This window comes from Microcebus murinus, chromosome 1 (genome assembly GCF_040939455.1).
Source record: "Microcebus murinus isolate Inina chromosome 1, M.murinus_Inina_mat1.0, whole genome shotgun sequence".
Lineage (NCBI taxonomy): Eukaryota > Metazoa > Chordata > Mammalia > Primates > Cheirogaleidae > Microcebus > Microcebus murinus.
The window spans coordinates 15,784,645-15,795,326 of NC_134104.1; the positions used below are offsets into that span (position 1 = coordinate 15,784,645).

The following is a 10,682-nucleotide window of genomic DNA, read 5'->3' on the forward strand; positions in this document are numbered from 1 at the left end:
TATTAATAAAAATTAGGGTGAAGTGTTTTAGCACAGACATCTACCATGTGACATACTCAGGAAACCAGTAGAGTTTGTTTATTTAAATAGAAACTTACATTTGTAGAGTGTCTTTTGATGTTTTGGGTAGATGCCCAGTAGTGGGATTGCTGGATCAAATGGTAGATCTACTTGTATAGCTTTAAGATATCTCCATATTCTTTTCCGCAGAGGCTGAACCAGTTTGCAGTCCCACCAGCAGTGTAGGAGTGTTCCTATCTCTCCGCATCCATGCCAACATTTATTGTTTGGGGACTTTTTGATAAAGGCCATTCTTACTGGAGATAAGTGACATCTCATTGCATTTCCCTGATGATTAGAGATGTTGAGCATTTTTTCATATGTTTGTTGGCCTTTATTCTGTCTTCTTTTTTTTTTTATTTATTTTTTTATTTCGGCATATTTTGGGGGTACAGATTTTAAAGTTTCAATAAATGCCCTTCCCCCCTCCCCCCAAAAGTCTGAGTCTCCAGCATGACCATCCCTCAGATGGTGCGCCTATCACTCGTTATGTATGTATATCCCTGCCCCCCCTCCCCCCCTTCCCCAATACTCTATTACTGTAGTACCTATGTGTCCACTTAGGTGCTAATCAGTTAATACCAGTTTGCTGGAGAATATATCTGGTGCTTGTTTTTCCATTCTTGGGATACTTCACTTAGTAATATGGGTTCCAGCTCTAACCAGGAAAATATAAGATGTGCTATATCACCATTGTTTCTTAGAGCTGAATAGTACTCCATGGTATACATATACCACATTTTATTAATCCATTCTTGAATTGATGGGCACTTGGGCTGTTTCCACAGCCTTGCGATTATGAATTGTGCTGCTATGAACATTCGAGTGCAGGTGTCTTTTTTAAAAATATGGAACGCTTCACGAATTTGCGTGTCATCCTTGCGCAGGGGCCATGCTAATGTTCTCTGTATCGTTCCAATTTTAGTATATGTGCTGCCGAAGCGAGCACTATTCTGTCTTCTTCTGAAAATTTTCTGTTCTTGCCCTTTGCCCACTTTCTGATAGGGTTGTTTGATTTTTTTCTTGCTGATTTTCCTGAGTTCTAAATAGATTCTAGTTATCAGCCCTTTATCGGATGTGTAGCTTGCGAGAATTTTCTCCTTTTCTGTGGATTGTCTGTTTTCTCTCTTGACAGTTTATTTGGCTGTGCAGAAGCTTTTTCATTCGATCAGCACCTGCACTTGAATGTTTATAGCAGCACAGTTCACAATCCCAAAGGTGTGGAAACAACCCAGGTGCCCATCAATACAGGAGTGGATTAATAAAATGTGGTATATGTATACCATGGAGTACTATTCAGCTTTAAGAAACAATGGTGATATAGCACCTCTTGTATATTCCTGGATAGAGCTGGAACCCATTCTACTAAGTGATGTATCTCAAGAATGGAAAAACAAGCACCACATGTACTCACCAGCAAATTGGTATTAACAGATCAACACTTAAGTGGACATATAAGAATAACATCTAACGAGTGTCAGGTGGGTGGGAAGGGAGACGAGGGGCATGGGCAATATACATAACCTTAACATTTGTATCTGCATAATACACTGAAAAAAAATAGAAACTTCCTTTTTTCCCCGCTCATCCCACCCACTAAAAGGGGACAGAGAAGAGAGAGGTTGCAATAGAATAAAGAAAGAAAATATGTGTTCAATGACAAGGGAAACACTCTAAGATGTCTCTTAGTCATACTTTCTAAATAGAAGGGAATACTTTATTTTTTTTTTTACAAGAGACTATTTAGATAGTAGGTGTGCAGTATTCTCTTTTTGACAAAGAAACTTTGAAATGCTTCTATTAAATGGATCTGCACTTCATTGGATACACAGTTTTTACTAGTTCAACACTGAAAGCTGTCCTGCAGAACCCTTAAGTTCTAGAGTAGCTCTGCAGTCTCCACCTAAAATCCAGCACCAAAGCCACACCAGTGTTCTTCTGACTGGTTTAGTTTCCAGTGCAGGAAAATCTCATAAGGGAATCCTAATACCACTGAAAATAACCCATAGTACCATTTTAGATCAGATCTTCTGCAGCCAATATCAAAACTAGTAGAAACACAAAATTCATAGAAAACTCACTCATAACCAAATGATTTGATGTATCTAAGCTGAACCCAAGCACAGGTAACATATGAGATTCTTATAGGCCTTCAGCATTCACATTTGCCTATAAAAAACTTTCAATGTAGTTCTTTTGGTTTCAGTTTTGGATAGTCTAAAATTATTAGTAGATGATGACGTGATAACGTTACTAATCAGTTATGATTAATATTTTGTTGTACACAACCTTTAAAAACAAAAATAAAATATGACCCTAATCCTAAACTCTTTGCTACAGAATCATAAAATTAATTTAAAAGCTCCAATAAAGAGATCTAAGGCTATATTCAACATATGAGTTGAAAGAAAATCTTTTATACTACGTTACAAAAGAAAGCTGAGGTGCGGGTCGTTTATAGAACTCGTTAAGTAACACTGACATCAAAAAGTACCATGGAGGTGGGGCATGGTGCCTCATTCAAAGAGTACTACCAGTCTGATCCAGTATGGATGCTTATATAGACAAAGCTGTGGTTTTTAATATTATTTCATTATTTAGTAATGCCTTGTAAAAAACCACCCTGAAATTTCATGGCTAAAACAATATGACTTTCTTGTTTTTTACAAATATAAAGTTGGCTGGCTGGTTCTACTAATCTGGGCCAGTCTTGGTTAATCTCTTCTGGATTTGCTCCTCGTCTAAGGTCACCTGGCAGATTGGCCAAGGGCTGGCTGTTTAGAATGACCTTGGTTAGCACAACTGGGATCTTCTTTCTTGTGGTTTCTCAGCCCTTAGCCGACTAGCCTGGGCATGATCTTCTAGCAATAGCAGCGGTCTAAGAAAAAGAACAGACGCTATAAAGCAGGGGTCCACAACCTAAGATGAGTTATATAATTGTTTCATTATATATTACAATATAATAACAATAGAAATAAAGTATACAATAAATGTAATGTATTTCAATCACCCTGAAACTATGTCCCATATGTCTTGTCTGTAGAAAAATTGTCTTCCATGAAAATGGTCCGTGGTGCCAAAAAGGTTGGGAACTGCTGCATACCTTTTCAATGCTCTGCATGCATCACATTTACTAACATCCTACTGGCCAAAAGAAGTCTCATGGCCAAGCCTGGAGTCAGGATGGGAGGAACCTACAAAAGTTATTGCAAAAAGGATGGATTTAGAGAAGCTATTAATTTGAGCCACTGATATCAGTGATTTATCATAATTATCCTAAAAATGTCCTGGAAGTATTTTTCACAAGAAAATCTTTGCTTCAACTTTTCTGTGTGAGTTAGCATGGTAGATGCTGCAAATAATTAGTATGAATATCTTTTATTTTTCACTTTCAAAATTAGAATTTCCTGTTTCTTCTTTTCTCCAAGTCAACACTATGAAGTAATCACCTTCATATGCCTCTTTCCTTTCTCAAGGAGCCTCTCTCTGAGCCTCTAGATTTGTTTTTCTATAGGATCTCTCCCTTTTTCTTTATTTGAATCTTGTTGTGTGGATATGTTTATTAGATGATCAGCTACTCTATAACAGGCTTTATAACTTTCGCTTTTTATTACTGTTTTCTCAGCACTTAGCTAAATTTCTGGCATATAGTATGAGCTCAACACAGAGCTAAACCGATGTTAGAAAACACAGAGATAACATGAAAGGCATGGAGACCAAAAAAGAGGATATTACAGAGAACATGTAAGAGGAATCAGCTGGGATATAAAAGGGGTCAGATTAGATACAAATTCCTTTGTGAAAGAACAGAATGATGCAGAGACCAAGTAGACAGAGACACTATCCTAGAAACAGAAAGGCTAAGTGCCTGAAGGAGAAGAGAAAGCTGTAAAAGAGGAAAAGAAACTCGATAAACTTGTGGACAGAAACAAAGGCAAATATTAAAGCTGAAGTTGTATTTCCTTAAATCCAAAATACTTGGCTTACTTATTGGAAATATTAGAATTTCTAAATAAAGCAAAGCATGGGTTGCAGTAATCCGAGCATCCACAATGTTCTGCTCCACCCAATTGTTCACTATGGAGCCACTAGATGGATACCTGTGCCAAACCTTTGATGTAACTTCATGTAACAAACACTGAAACTAATGTTTTACAAAACACCCAAGCTTGGCATTTGTATAGTAACCTACTAACCATGGTATAGATTGCCTTTAAGTAGAGAGGGATTGTGTTCTACTAACTCTGTTTATTCCAACATTAACATAGTTCGCATAACCCCCAAACCATAAATACACTGTACAAACAGCAGCTTTAATGTGCGCACTTGTCCGGCACAGTATCTCATGATGTGTGCCATCAATGCTGGTTCACAATTCAGATTTCTTCAGAGAAAGTAAATCTTGAGTAAAGAGAGAAAATGAGTACCACGTGATTGGTATAATGTCATAACATTTTTATAGTGCCTTAGAAGCATTTATTATTAATAATCTCTAACAGTGACCAAGTTATCTTTCTAAACACGTTAAGAAATAAGACTGAATTTAAGAGATAGCACATTTCTTCAAGAGGATTGTAATTTATTGGAGGTGAGAAGCATGAAAGAAACTGCAATCCAAGACAGTATATTAAATTTTGTAAAAGGGATGAAAACATGTTTCAATAGATGCCCAAAATAATTAGGGGATTATTCTAATTGGGGGTACTATTAGCTACTAAGGATGGTTTTATGTAAGAGTGAGTGAGTTAGGAAGAATTTTAATAGGTATGAGTGGAAAAGAAGAAAAAGGATGAACAAAAACAGAGTGTCAGAATGAGGTGAACCAGGGTAGTTAGTAAAACAGCTTTACTGGGAAATCATGTTGGTAGTATAATTGGAGTCATGCTGTTGATGACCATGATGCCAAATGTCAGGCCAAGTAATCTGAATCAGTGCACAGTACATAGTTCATTAGGCCAGCAAAAAATAGCAAGTGCTTTTGAAAATGGAGGTGGGGACAGGGTTACATTTAGGTTTTATTAATAGATCTGTGCACTAAAACATAGGAATTCTTAAACCAGAATCATTGATTGTGCTTCAGTTCAAGAACCTGAAGGTTCTGAAGACAGGTTGGGTGTTCTGAAGACAGGCTGGGTGCCTGTGGCTCACACCTGTAATCCTATAACTGTGGGAGCCTGAGGTAGGTAGATCGTTTTAGTTCAGGAGTTCAAGACCAGCCTGAGCAAGAGCGAGACTCTGTCTCTACTAAGAATAGAAAGAAATTAGCTGGACAACTAAAAATATATAAAGAAAAAATTAGCTGGGCAGGGTGGCACATGCTTGTAATTCCAGCTACTCAGGAAGCTGAGGCAGCAGGATTGCTTGAGACCAGGAGTTTGAGGTTGCTGTGAGCTAGGCTGATGCCATGGTACTCTAGTCTGGGCAACAGAGTAAGACTCTGTCAAAAAAAAAAAAAAAGAAAGAAAGAAAGAAAGAAAGAAAGAAAGAAAGAAAGAAAGAAAACAACCTTCAGACAAATTTCATATATTCATCAGTTTTTCTAGAGAACCCTGATGATTCAATAGTTTGACAATCTTTGGGATCTGTTGATAGACAATGTCCCATGAATAATCCCATGCTTCCACATGGTCAGAGTTTTCTAAGCAAAGAGTACTAGCACCTATGTTAAAGGATCTTTTAAATAGAAAATAATCCTTGCTAGTTAAAGATAGATACTTCTAAAGAGACAAAAAGATTCAGTAAAGCAGTGATCTTTGTCTCAACTTCCAAAGACAATTTGTTTAATTTTTTTAACTCTTGCTATTTCAAGGAAATATGGTAAAACCTAGATGTTACCTATTCGTGCAGTGAGGTTTGCACCACTGGAGAGGAACCTCCAAGTTATGAAAATTGGCATTTATATAGAAGCTACTAGCATAACTGCCCATTCTATTCTTCCTGAGGAAGAGAGAGAAAACTTTTTTTCCAAAATTACTCATAATAATTTAAAAAAATTTTAAAGAGCAAGAGTAATCATGGAAATTATTGTAACGATAAAATATTTTTCATCTATTGAATTGAAAACACTGAAAGGCCTAAAACCAGGCACTGTCCATGATATACAAAAATGCACACTCATGTCAGTTATAGTGGAATTGCAGATTGTTAAAGCTCTTGGTAGGAGAATAGGCGATTTACATTTTTTGTGGAGATGTGATCTCATTATGTTGCCCAGACTCCTGTCTTGGCCTCCCAAAGTGCTGGGATTGTAGGCATGAATCACTGGGCCTAGTCAACAGGGCCATTTCAATAGGTAAATTTCACACTCTTATGATTCCTTACTGTGTTTACAAGTCTCATTAATATATTCCTTTAAAGACTTTACACATGCGTTTGTTGAAACAAGGCAAAAAGAAAGTCAATCACATAATAACAATAAATATCTCTGTCCTTAGTTTGTCTAAAATAGTTTCAAGAATTATTATAACCAAATTATTAATTTTGAACATGTTCAAGATATATAGCTAATAAATTTTAGAAATAAATGTCATAGATTTCAAGCATATATGGCATTTTTCAATAGAAAAAAAGAGCAATGCTTTTTGTTTTTAAGGATACTCACATTTTAGAATATTTTGTGGATGTTATTCTAGCCTGAGAATAGCAACAGATAGATTGTACTTCTTGAAAAGTCAGTAACACCCTTAGTAATCTAACTCATGGACTTTGCTAAATCAACAAATTGGCATTGAAAATAAATCGAATAATTATCATTGCTAATGTCATGCTGTTCATAGTGAAAGAGTGGGCTTCCTCTAACAGTTTGTGTTATCCACTACTCATGTTTATGCTTTCATCTGTTTATTCATTGTTCATTCCTTAAGTATTTTTTGAGCACATATTATGTGTATATCATTGTGGCAGAAATACAGTTCCTGCCATCTGTGGGGATAATACTGAGCTGGAGAGATAAGACATGGCTATCTAGATCAATGACTTCACCACACAACTTATTATTAGGTGACAGTTTCTTAGCACGTGTGCAAGGTTATATGTGTGAAGGTTACTGCATACATCAAAGGGGTCTCACAATAGTGTTCTCTGACTGTTTTCAACTATCTCAATGATGGATTTGGATGCTCATTAGAATTTAGAAGCACCTTGAGTCCAGGACACTGCAAGGGGTTTAGATGAGGGTGGGATTGGGTACTAGTCTGTCTTGGCAGCCAGATTGTAAGTATGATAAAAAGAGCTCTCTTTTTGTTTCCTTTTGGTGCAGTGATCATAAACTTTTTAAAAACAACTTTATTGAGATATAACTCACATATGATAGAATTTACATATTGAAAATGTATAATTCTCTGCTTTTTAATGCTGTCACAGAACCATTAAGCATAATCACCATTTAAGAATATTTTTATCACCACCAAAGCAATCTTGTACACTTTAAATGGTAACACTCTACCTCTTTTCCCTTAATCCCACTAGACCTAGGAAATCATCAAACTATTTTCTGCCTTTATAAATTTGCCTATTCCAGACATTTCATCTAAATGGAACCAAACAATATGTGATATTTTCTGAGCTGCTTTCTTTCCTTAGCTCAATATTGTTAAGGTCTCTATTGTAGCATGTACCAGTATTCCATTACATTTTCTTGCCAAATAATATTTCACTTTATGGATACACAGCCTTGCATTTATACATTCACCAGTTGAATGCAATGTGGTAGAAATTTGGGTTGTTTCTACTTTTTGGTTGTCATGAATTATTCTACCATGGACATTTGCATCTAAGTAATTTTGTGAATATCTATTTTCACTTCCTTTGGGTTATAATACTTAAGTGTGGAATTGATGGACCATATGATAACTCTATGTTTAAACTTTTGAGACACTGACAGATTGTTTTTTTTTTCCAAAATAGCTTACACTATTTTACATTCCCACTGGAAGCATATGGGGTTCCAACTTATCCACATCCTTGCAGCAATTGTCTGCCTTTTTTATTAAAACTATCCTAATAGTTACAAAGTGATATCTCATCATTGTTTTGATTTGCATTTTTCTGATGGCTAATAAGGTTGAGCATCTTTTAATTTATTTATTGGCTATTTGTTTATTTTCTTTGGAAAAATGTCTATTCTAATTGTTTTGCCATTTTTAATTAGGTTATCTTTTTATTAGTGGGTTATAAAAATATATAGAAAATAGTACAAATCCTCATCAAATATTTGACTTGGAAATATTTTTTTCTCCTGTTCTGGAGATTTCTTTTAATGTTCTTGATAGTGTCATTTGAAGCACATAGTTTTTAATTTTGAAGTCTGATTTTTCTATTAATTTCTTTTGTTGCTTATGATTTTGGAATCGTATCTAAGAAAGCATTGCCTAATTCTGGATTACAGAATTGTACACCTATATTCTTTTCTAAGAATATTATAGTATTAGCTGTTACACTAAGGTCTTTGATCCCTATTGAGTTAATTTTTGTGTGTGGTGTGAGGCAGCCATTCAGCCTCTTTTTTTGTGGATTTTCAGCTGTCCCATCCTTGCTGAAAAGACTATTCTTTCCCCCATTGAATTGTTTTGGCACCCTTGTTGAAAATAAGTTGGCCACAAATATGAATTTTTGTGTCTGGACTGCCAAATATATATCATTATACAAGCATGACATTGTTTAATTATGGTAGCATTGTAGTAAGTTTTGAAATCAGGAAGTGTGAGTCCTCCAAATTTGTTCTTCTTTTCAACATTGCTTTGGCTCTTCTGGATCCCCTGAGTTTCCATATAAAATTAAGGATCAGCTTCTCAATTTCTGCAAATAAACCATCTATGATTTTATTAGAGATTGCCCTGAATATGTACATAATTTTGGAAATTATTGTCATTTTAGCAATATTAATAATGCATAGGTCCATGGACATGGGATTTCTTTTCATTTATTTAGATTTTCTTAGCTTCCTTCAACAATGTTTTGGAGTTTTCAGATGATACATTTTGCATTTTTTTCTTTAAATATATTCCTAAGTATTTTACTTTTTGATACTATTATAAATTGAATTATTTTTTAATTTCACTCTTGAATTGTCCACTTTAAATATATATAAATACAATCAATTTTTTAATTTGATCTTGTATCCTGAAATCTTGTTCAACTCATTTCTTAGATCTAAAATTGTTTTAGTGGATTCTATAGTATTGTCGGTGTATAATACTATGTCTTCTGCAAATAGAAGGAAGAGTTTTCCCTCTTCCTTTCTAATCTTAGTGGAGGACAGTAAGTTTGAGCATTTCTTCTTCTTCCTCTGTCTGTTGAGTTATCACTTATTGGCTGGACCCATCTACTGAATGTCAGAGCCTCTGTCAAGCAGCTCTGACTATGGCTAATCACTATGGGTACTACTAATCAGTCCCTCTCTTTGTCCCATTAGCCCAATGGGTGCTAAAGGCTTCTTGCAATTCTTAGCCCTAGGGTACCACATCAACCCCTATTTACTTCTTCTAGCCATACTCAGACAATTTTTCTACCTTAAAATCTCTTCTGAATATATTTCAATATATTAAAATGTACAAGGATCTAACACATAATAAAAAATGATGAAATAATTTTCATTGTTCAAAAATATATTATTACTTTCAATGCTAAGTATGGAAAAACTTATAACCGAGGTCCCAAATATGAAACTGCTGGTAATTTGTCTTTTCTTCAAGGATTTATAAATATAATGCAAAGCACAATAAAACAATATGTAACATTTATGCTAGGGATCATTCTTTTGAGAAATTTTCTAATATTAAGTTGGGAGTTCAGAATTTATTAAAACATCATGAGTAACGCTGCATTTGTCTTTCAATAGTTGGTTATATATGTAGAGCAAATACAATTATTGGCTTTAGAGTCATAACAAACTATTTTTGCAAATTATACATTAGCTATAGTTTAAATTAATCCATACGCCTTAATTTTATTTGATAGAACAAAATGCTAAGCTTGAGTAACTACCAATGAGTGATAGGTCAAAAGAATTCCTATTAAAGTATTACATATACTTCAATATCCCCAAACACATCAGTCAATTTTACAATAGCTTCTGTTGAAATTCATCAAAATTTTCAAAGAAAATCTGGCATAGAACAATTATTCTGTCCTTATCATTGTTTTTAGTGTCTTCAACATAAGCCAGTTATTGAGTGAGAAAAATTTTGAAAGAAAAAATAATTCATTGTAAGGGAGCATAATAGGTGGGAAAATATAGATTTTAATTTAAAAAATCTCATGTTTACATTGCAATTATCTATATTTTTCACTTTTATTTAAAATTCTAAAAATAATGAGTATTAAGGACAAAGCACTTGAGAATAAATAGGATTTTGCCTTTGAAAGCTATTCAATTTTTATTAGACTCTCAAACCCAGCAAGGGGATATTTTTCCATATAAGGAAAATATGTTCTTTCCTTCTGTTGCACCAGTGCTATTCCATATAAGAAGAGCAGGTTCTCCAGCACTTGTCTGCTTTATGGAATTTACTATATTTTTCCACTCTTAGACTTACAGTAAGTTTCATTCTCTTTTTCCCCTCCTCCCCATAATTCAGCCTGGAGAGATGTGTTACTGGCCTGCGGAACATTATCTTTCAACA

At 34.7% G+C, this 10,682-nt stretch overlaps 1 non-coding gene across 1 annotated transcript; it reads right to left on the minus strand.

Annotated features, from left to right (window-relative positions):
• Nucleotides 1-902: 902 nt before the first annotated feature.
• Nucleotides 903-1,009, minus strand: LOC142874904 (U6 spliceosomal RNA). The gene has a single exon (XR_012922484.1). It is a non-coding gene; the product is annotated as a U6 spliceosomal RNA (small nuclear RNA).
• Nucleotides 1,010-10,682: the final 9,673 nt, after the last annotated feature.